Raw genomic sequence first — 10,151 nt, forward strand, 5'->3', positions numbered from 1 at the left:
CTCCACCACCATGCTTGACAAGACCTGCAGCTCGCGGGTAGCCAGACAGTATCACGGGAAAGCAAACGCAGAGACATGGGGAAGAGAAGAATGACTGTGGTGGGCTCCACCTCCTTCAACAAAACATCAGAAAAGTCCAAGTCAACTTGGTTAAAGAGTCAACTGGACATTACAATATGTATGTATGTATGTATGTATGTATGTAGACATGATACTCTCTCATTCTTTCTCCAGTCTTGACAAGCTCTATGAGTTTGCTACTGTGTATAAAACACTCCCTCACACACAAGAATTTAAGAGTCCAGACATGCTCTCCTACACACAAGTTAAATAAGAGTTCAGGATTGGAATGCTTAGATCAAGCAAATATGTAGACATGATACTCTCTCATTCTTTCTCCGGTCTTGGCAAGCTCTATGAGTTTCCTACTGTGTATAAAACACTCCCTTACACACAAGAATTTAAGAGTCCAGACATGCTCTCCTACACACAGATTAAATAAGAGTTCAGGATTGGAACGATTAGATCGAGCAAATATATACAACAACCAATTAATTTTCAACTTAATGTATGCATATATTGTTTAAAATTTTCTCTTTAGTATTGATCATGATATACAATCCTAAACCAACCTATTTGATCACTTTTATGAAATTTAAATGAATAGGTTGAATCACCAAATTAAAATGGTTGACCAATAGTAGATTCTTTTGTTTGGAATTGAACAGATTCCCACCTATGATTGAGAGAGAAAACACAAAACAAAAAAATAAACCACAAGAAGACGTGGTTCGGCAAAATTGCATATGTTTACTCCCGCACTAGAGTTTTCTTTTTTAATATCAGAAAAAATATAAATCTTACAAAGAACTGCTCATACATATAGAAGAAATCAAGAGTACTACTGGCAGAGAGAAATTACATAAATACTCTTATTCTCCCAAAAATGGATCCACGCCACAAGGGTGTCACGTAATCAGGGCTCCACATACCTAACATCTTTTATGCCAAAGCCATATATATATATATACACTCACAAATTATTAAATTATCACTAATCACACCAACGATGCCTTAACTTATTGGTACTGGGTCTTAGGCAAGACCAGGGTTATTTAAAATTATTAGCACCTGAGTCCTCTATGCCTTAACTTATAGGCACCCTTGATATGTGGCTAATAAAAAAAAACAACAATAATCTTACAAAGAAGAAAGAAGCTAGATGAGACCCTCAAGTATATATCGAAAAAATAGACAAACGATATAATAAATAAGAATTTGAGTTTATAAACATATAGATTATATATTAAATGTCAAGACAATATATCAAATAGTTAAAATTAAGACTTAGTGAACTATATATTTTAATCACCTTCACACTCAAAAGGATGGTAATTTTTTCTTGTTAAATGAGAGAATGAGAGATCAACTCCCTCTCACAACATTAATTGATGTGCACTTGTCCATCTTAATTATATTAGTTAATTAAGATAATGAACTTTAGACCGAGGACTCTCCCTTCTTTGTGATGCTGAGGTAGCTTTTCATCAATATTTTCATGCATATAAATATATAATAGTCTTGTAATTTCCGATTTTTATTTTATTAATCAAACATCTAAAAAAACTTTTTAATAGTGACAAGCACTAAGGGGATGTTTGGTTCACAGTAATGATATATTACCATAGCAATAAGATTATCGTAGTAATGTGATCGAGAATATTATATGCCCGGGAATATAGTGGTAATGTGAAATTACCATGTTTGGTTGAGAATTTATATTACTAGTAATCTTTCATTACCATGTTTGGTTAGTCATAGTAATCACCTCAGTAATATGTCAAATTTACTAAAATACACTTACATATAAAATTTTGAAAAATAGAATTTAAAATATTTAGATAAATAAATAATTAAATTATAATATTAAAAATTATTTTTTTACAAAATTTTTAAAGTCCTTTGTATTTACCAAAATACCCCTATATATAAAATTTTGAAAATTTTAATTTAAAGTATTTAGATAAATAAATAATTAAATTATAATATCAAAAATTATTTTTTCACAATTTTTTAAAATACTTTTGTATTTACCAAAATACCCCTACATATAAAAATTTGAAAAACTTAATTTAAAGTATTTAGGTAAATAAATAATTAAATTATAATATCAAAAATTATTTTTTCACAATTTTTTAAAATACTTTTGTATTTACCAAAATACCCCTACATATAAAAATTTGAAAAACTTAATTTAAAGTATTTAGGTAAATAAATAATTAAATTATAATATCATAAATAACAAGTGAAAAATAAAAACTATGGTTTTCATAATTAGTGTTATAAGGAATTAGATTAAATTAGTGGGGCATAATCGGGGAAAAAAAAACATTACACATTACCATTAACTTGGTAATCTGGATGGACATCTATTTTGGTTATAATCACATTACCACCTTATTTGGTAATATTTCACTATTGATAATCTCACATTATCATCAACATTACCACTTCTACAGTAACCAAACATGGCAATTTGATCACATTACCACCAGATTCCCGGTAGTATATATATATATATATATATTTGAGGAAAGAGAGCTCCTTGAGCTATTTTATTAAATAAAAAAGAGAATACAATAAGTTCAAATACAAACCAAGCCCTGGGGCAAAACAAAGCAGAAAACAGAGGAAAAAAACACAACACTGAAACAACAAACAAACACAAAAAGCTGGAAATAATGATAAGTTGATCCCAAATCTAATGAATTGCTTCATAAGCCAGTAAGCAAGGTCCCCGCCTTGATGAAAAAAAGGGTAATATCATGAGACTTGACACCAAGGAGGGCAAGGCTATAAGCGCAGCCTAACTAAGATTCGGGAATGATGTGAATGGATGATCGCCAAGCTTGATAAGGTAATAAAAAAATGTCGTTAATCAACGGGTTGAGCCGCCACACCAGATTAGATTGCCCATCCATAATGATGTTATACTGGATCGAGCTAGCGATGAAGATTGTATTGACATGGATATCATATGCAAACATGCTCCCCAACGCCGCAACAAGTGCTAATGCCTTAGCTTTAAGGACCGAATCAACTTGCTTTAAGACAACATCCAAAGACAAAACGAATCGGGAATTGAAATTTGTAATGCGTAAGCTCGCTCCGAACATCACGAAAGATCGCTGGAGCTCACGTAATCTAACAAACAAAAAAATGGAGAATCAGTGGCATCAAAATTATTCAAGATAAGCTTTTTACCGAATTGAGAAGGAAAAGCATGAGAATACTCCCTGACATGATGGATGGCTTTAATAGGAATATGTTGAAAATCAGGAGCTTCATTACTAAATACAAGGTTGCATCTGGCCTTCCACAATAACCAACAGACAGTGGCAATGATTGATTGACCATACATATCATACTCGAATTAGTCGGACGTGAGCCACTGCTGCATGTAGTCGCCCTCGAAATTGAATGTTCTTACCAATATGATTGCAAACCAAACACTAGAGAGCATGAACTTTGGTACATGTATTGAAAAGATGTTCAGTTGTTTCAAAATCAAGGTTACAAAACTTGTAGAAGGTAGGAGGACCAAGATTTAATCAGAAGGTAATCGGATGTTTTAATACCATTATGAAAGAGCAACCAAAGGAAATGTTTGGGTCTAGGAGCAATTTTGAGTTGCGAGATTTTAACCTAACCATCCCGAGGGTCAAGGGATCTTGCAGGTCTATTGAAATGAGCATAAATAGTAGAAGTTAATTTGTGTTTCTGAGATTTAGGATACCAAACCCAGCAATGGGCACTACAGCTGCGAAGTCTATCAGATATAAGATATTCAGAGTTAAGATATTCACCAAACACATCATGTAGTAAGCTGAAATTCCAACGATTATTGTCAAGAATAAAATCTGAACACCTCAACAGATCTAAATTAATATTCATGTTCAGGAAAGTGGGTTTAAATGCCAAAGGAATTTCAAAATACCAAGGATGAGATAGAAGATTAGTGAGATTGGGATTAAAATGATAAAGCCAAAGTTGAGGTTTGATATGATTAGCATTATACCACAGACTTCTAAAAAACCATGAACAATTGGCTGGGATGGAGTCTGTCCAAAAATTAACATTGCTACATTTGTGAAGAAGGGCATCAACCCAAATGGCACTATGACGATTAAGAAATCTGAGAACATTCTTGGCCATTAAGGAAGTTTTAGCAGCTTGTAAGTTCCGGATCGAGAGACCCCCTTCAGTATGGCTAAGTGTAATATCTATCCAGCTGACCGAGCACATGGCTTTTCTATTGTCACCCTTAGACCAGAAGAACGACCTAGCTGCTTTAATAATGTTATCTAAAGCCATGTCAGGGACAGGATAGACCGACAAGTAGTACATTGGTGTAGACATCAACACAAAGTTAATCAGAATTGCTTTACCAGCCTTCGAGATTTTAGAATGATTCCAGAAGGAGAGGATTTTCTCAACGTTATCAAGCATCTTAGCAAAATGAGGGACATGTAATCTTTTAGGTGTTATGGAGATGCCAAGGTAAGTAAAAGGAAATGATATAGTCTTAAAACCAAGAATGTTACAAATGCTCCTTTTAAGTCTGTAGTTAAATCTAGAAGGAAAATACACTTTAGACTTAGATTTATTAGCTTTTTGACCAGTGAGTCGCTCATAGATAGAAAAGCACAAATTAATATACCGAGCAGATTTTCTAGTTGCATGAGTAACAAGAATCAAATCATCAGCATACATTAGATGATTGAAATTGTTGCTAAGAGCAGAATGGAAACCGGGAATCATGTCTTGTCTCATAGCAAAGTTTAATAGAGCAGTTAAGTTTTGAGCTACAATGATAAAAAGATAGGAGGACAAAGGGTCCCCCTACCGAAAGGCCTCTAGCAGATTTAATCCAAGGAGAGGGTTGTTTGTTGATAAGCAAAGAAAGAGAAATAGAACAAATACAGGCTCGAATCCAAGAGTTCCAGCGACTAGGGAAGTTCATCCGTTCAAGGGTGGCAAGAATTTCATTCCAGCTTAGCGTATCATACGCTTTTTCAATGTCTAGCTTAACTAACATCCTAGGAGGGTAATTAGACTCTCGATCCAAAGAATGAGCCACTTCCTGTAAGGCAATTATGTTATCAGAGGGATTGTGATTAGAAACAAAGCCACATTGCTCACGACCAATGATCTTGGGTAACACATTCTTAAGACGATTAACAAGAATTTTTGAGATAATTTTATGATAGACGTTACATAAGGATATAGGCCGATAATCCAAAACAAATTTAGAGTTGGGCTTTTTGAGAATAAAAGTGATGAAGGTTCGGCCCCAAGAATTAGGAATAACTGAATTAGTGAAAAAGTAATTCACAGCATCATAAAGAGCATCACCAATTTCATTCCAGAAGAAGCAGTAAAAATTCGAATTAAAACCATCAGGCTCGGGACTCTTACCAGAAGGGAGAGACTGAAGAGCATTAAACACTTCCTTTTTAGTTACCTCCATAGTCAGGAACTCACCATCAGCCGCAGAGATAACAGGTAAGTCATATGGCAGGGCTTGAGAAATGTCTAAAATAGACTTGTCTGAAGGCTCAGACCACAAATTAGTAAAAGTATTACAGAAAACATTCTCAATATCCTTATGATCAGTAAAACAATTCCCACTAGCATCAATAATAACAGAAATTGCATTATGATGATTACGAGAACGAAGAAGATTATGGAAAAAGCCAATGTTTGGATCACCACAAAGGACCCACATGTGCTTGGCTCATTGAGCCCATTTGGAAGAACTCTGATGATTAAGAGCAGCAAGTTTGTTATAGAGAGAATTGAGATGGTTAGTAGAAACACAATCATTACCATTCATAATATCCAATGCCTCAGCCTCCAAGATTTCAGACTCAACCTTACTAATACTAGAATCAATGGAATTAAGCCTATGACTTTTCCAATGTAAAAGGTTAGATTTAGTGCGAGAAATTAAATGAGTAAAAGCATGCATCAGATTGGAATGAGGCAAAAAATTCCAAGCTTCCCTAACTGCAAAATGACACCCAATGTAATCAAGCCAATAATTATCAAAGCGAAAGACCCGCTTATTAATAGGGACTCTGTTAGAGAGAGTAAGGAGGAGAGGAGCATGATCGGAGAACAGGCGGGGAAGATGTTTAAGAAAGTACTTACCAAGGTGAGTGGTGCAATAGGAATTAAGTAGACATCTGTCAAGACGAGCCCATTTCCTAGCAGCACCAGACTGATTATTACACCAGGTAAAACTAGATCCTGTATAATTCACATCCAGAAGGTTATTAATGGTTATAAAATCGGAAAACACATGGGCCTTGCGACGATAATAGTTTCGAGAGCCCCACTGAAACTCATCAAGATTAGCAATAGTGTTAAAGTCACTAATAAGAATCCAAAGTAAGTTAAGGGTAGCAATACCAGAAAGCTCAAACCAAACATTAATTGGTCCTGGTAACGAGATGAATTGTACACAGTAGAGAGAATCCAGGACTCATTTTTATCATTAGTGACTACTAAGTGAAGAACATACCTGGACCTGGCCAGTGGAGTAACCTTCCCCAGCTGCTTTTGCCAAGTAACTATTATACCACCGGAGTAACCATCAGCAGCAATGGCTGCCTAGGCCCAATTATGACCAAGCTTGGAGTAAAAGTTATCAAGCCTACAATTGTCGGCACGAGTCTCAACAAGGCAGAAGATGAGAGGATTGAAATGCTTCATCAGATATTTGATACAGGACGAAGTATCCCTACCGGAGACCCCCTACAATTCCAGCAAACAAGCTTAAAAATGTTGACTATCATGATTAAACCAAGTAAATAAGGGAACATAAACACTGAAAGAGAAAGACGCATAAGAACAAGCAACTGAAAGGCCCCAAAAGAAGAGAGGCTAAAACACTAGACAACGTCATCTCCACTGCCTAGTCTTCCCTTCTTGTTGGATGGAGAGATAAGTTGCAAATCACGACAAGCGAGAGCTTCTTTACGGATATCAGACTGGTATTGATTACGAGTCATGGAATCATCAGGTTCATTAGTATCATCATATACAGACATCACACTGTCTCCTTCATCCTCTTCAGAGTCTTCTTCCCCGGAATTGCTCATAGAATGGTCAGATTTCCAGAGAGGGAGAGGGGTTCAGGGCTGCAGACACCTGTGCAACAACTAAGGCATGAGATACATTGGAAGGACACGTGGTAACTCCACCATCCAACCCATCAGAGATCCGAAGGCTAGGAGGATGTGTTAGAGTCAGAGAAGAAGACAAAGTCTTCTCCTTGGGACTCAAAGCAACACTGGAACTAGGGCCCGGGTTAGAAGGAATAATGGGATCGCTGTACTTCATAACAAGAGACGAAGCACTAGCCAGAGTCCCAATATCTCGAGAACCGGAAGAGATCAACTCATTGGAAGGATTCTCTGACAGCATAGGGTAGGTATCAGAAGCTCGGGACCTGCTACCGACATGACCGCCCCTACCACAGAATGATGGAGTGCTACGTGTCGGTCTAGTAATATCATCATGCAATTGAACATTGGGAGAGACGTTGGGAGACGTTGTAGGGCATGTATGCGCCGCACGTGATACTGATCTCCCAGCACCACCATCGGCGCCACCGCGGCCACCACCATGCCCCCTACATCGAGCAACAAGCATCCAAGGTCCAAAACTAGAAACATCATCCTCTGTAATAGTTTCAATAGGTTTCGGGGTCAGATGATCGATCCTTGCCTCCTTGCCATCATCCATGATTTCCATTGCAGTCCCTACCTCCAACCCATTCAGGTTACATGGAACCTGTACCGGGGGTGGCTGGGAGCTACTCTGGTCCACTGGACTCCGACGGCTGCAATAGTTCGATCCATGTCCGACCATTCCATAGAGGTAACAGAAAGTTGGGAGTTTCTCATACAGGACTACAACAAAAACACGATAACCATCATCCCCAACCCCAGAAACCTTGCTTCAAAGGTTTACTCAGGTCTATTTCCACACATATGCATGCAAATTTGGATCTGGACAGAGAGCACGTATAATCGTCGATCTTCAGCAATCGTCCCAGCGTGGTAGAAATGGATTCATGTGACTCCCCATCCTAGAACTCGACCGGAAGATTGTGCAACTGCACCCAGACAACAGCGGTAGAATGCTTAGCGAAGGCCGGCTCAAAGAACGGCTTCCAGGGGGCAAGCTGAAGAGTAGCCTTATTAACCACCCAAGGACCCTCGAATAAGAATTTTTGGGAGATTTCAGACGAATTGCATCGGAAGAGGAGATACCCATTCGGTAAGTCTGAGATGGGGATGTCACCAAGTTCACTCCATCTAGATTGAAGAATAGATTTGATTTGATCAAAGGGAGGTGGTTTCCCGAAAAATTTGCCAATGAGAGAATGCTGAAATCGTAGACGAGCTCGCGCCATAGAATCCCCGTCAAAGCGGATAAATTCAGTAGTAGAAGCCTTCAAATGACGCAGGACAGGGCTATCAACAAGCGGAGAAGGGTTCGGGGCTTGTTTTTGACTGCAGCCGCGATCTCAGCCCAGGAGGCCGGCCCCGAAGAGGGTGTTCCCCAGCTTGCCATCGCAAGGAGGAAAGGAGAACAATTAAGCACGAGGGAGAGTAGGGGAATGTCAGGCTAAAGAAGGGAGAGAAAGAGAATTCATTCCCGGTAATATTTTCACATTACCGCGAACCAAACACCCCCTAATAGTTTGGAAGTCCTCTCTCTTTTTATTTTTATTATTGTGTAATATTGCTCATATATGAAATAAATTAAACCACTAGATACCCTAAAATACGACAAACTCTTTTAAGTTAAAGTTGTATATTTATGAAATAATAAAAGTTTACTTTGTCATAATTGGGCTGAGATTAACATATAGTCGAAATAATAACCAGAGATGTACAATTTAATAAGTACCTAGTTAAAAAAAACATACACATGTAAATACGTTATTGAACGTCCATGTTATATCAAATAACCCATTAATTTAGGTAGTAAATCGATAAATCAAAAAACCCAATGAACTCTTTAATTATTTCACTTTGTTGTTCGAGGGTTTACATTGTGGTCTATAGCAATGGCAAAGTCGATGTGCTCTATTTATTAAATAGTTAAAAAAAAAACGTAAACTCCATATATCATAAATAAAATAAAAATACTTAAATACTATTCAATAATTCCACAAGTCTCAAAGTCTGGTAACCATTAATTTTTAAAATAAAGTAATATCAAATAAACTAATTAATAGTATATTTTTTATAAACTAATTTGATAGTTTCGGTGGGTAATGTGGTAAGATAAGTCACTCAATAACTACTCAAAGATTGGACACACACAATCAAGCAAGAGAAAAGAGACACGTAAGTTGGTAACCCACTTCGGCACAACCTTGCATACATCTGAAGGTTCAAGCCCGGAGAAACAGTCCACTAAAAGAGGTTATAGAATAAAGAGCACAACACTTCTTTACTCTCTCAAGATAAAAAATACCCTCTTAAGATTGATCGATGCCCACTCTCCTCAACCCTCACCAAAGGGTCTCTCACTCCGTGGCTCATCCTAAATCTTCAAGCAGGATATCTTATATAGACGCACCGACGTCCAAATAAACCTTCCTCTTTTAGAATTCTCCGCAGCTTCCTAACTTGGACACTTTCCAAAGTTAGATGTTACAACACCCAGTTGTAATATGGCCCACCTTACTGAACATGACTGAGTTATAGCCAGTTCCACCTGAATCTGCTACCTTCTACCTTCCCGGTTCCTTAAGTCCGCCTCGTAGCAGTTGACTCGACCAGAGCTCCTTCTGCCTACAGCTGCTTCTTTCCTCACGTCACTTCAGCAGGTCCTTTCTCTCGAGAAATGTGCCTACCAAGGCACACGCAACCATCTCACCAAAGATGGTCACCGAAGATCTCCCGATCTTCTTTCCAAACTTGGCCCAAGTTTGGTCTTCCCAAATTATCTTCGTTTGACTCATGGAAATATTGTTACTAAACTTGATCTCATCTCATCCAAGTTTAGCTTTCAATATCTTCAAGCATGATCTCCAATCATCCATGCTTGGATCTTCAAATGTTCAA

This window comes from Dioscorea cayenensis, chromosome 16 (assembly GCF_009730915.1).
Source record: "Dioscorea cayenensis subsp. rotundata cultivar TDr96_F1 chromosome 16, TDr96_F1_v2_PseudoChromosome.rev07_lg8_w22 25.fasta, whole genome shotgun sequence".
NCBI lineage: Eukaryota > Viridiplantae > Streptophyta > Magnoliopsida > Dioscoreales > Dioscoreaceae > Dioscorea > Dioscorea cayenensis.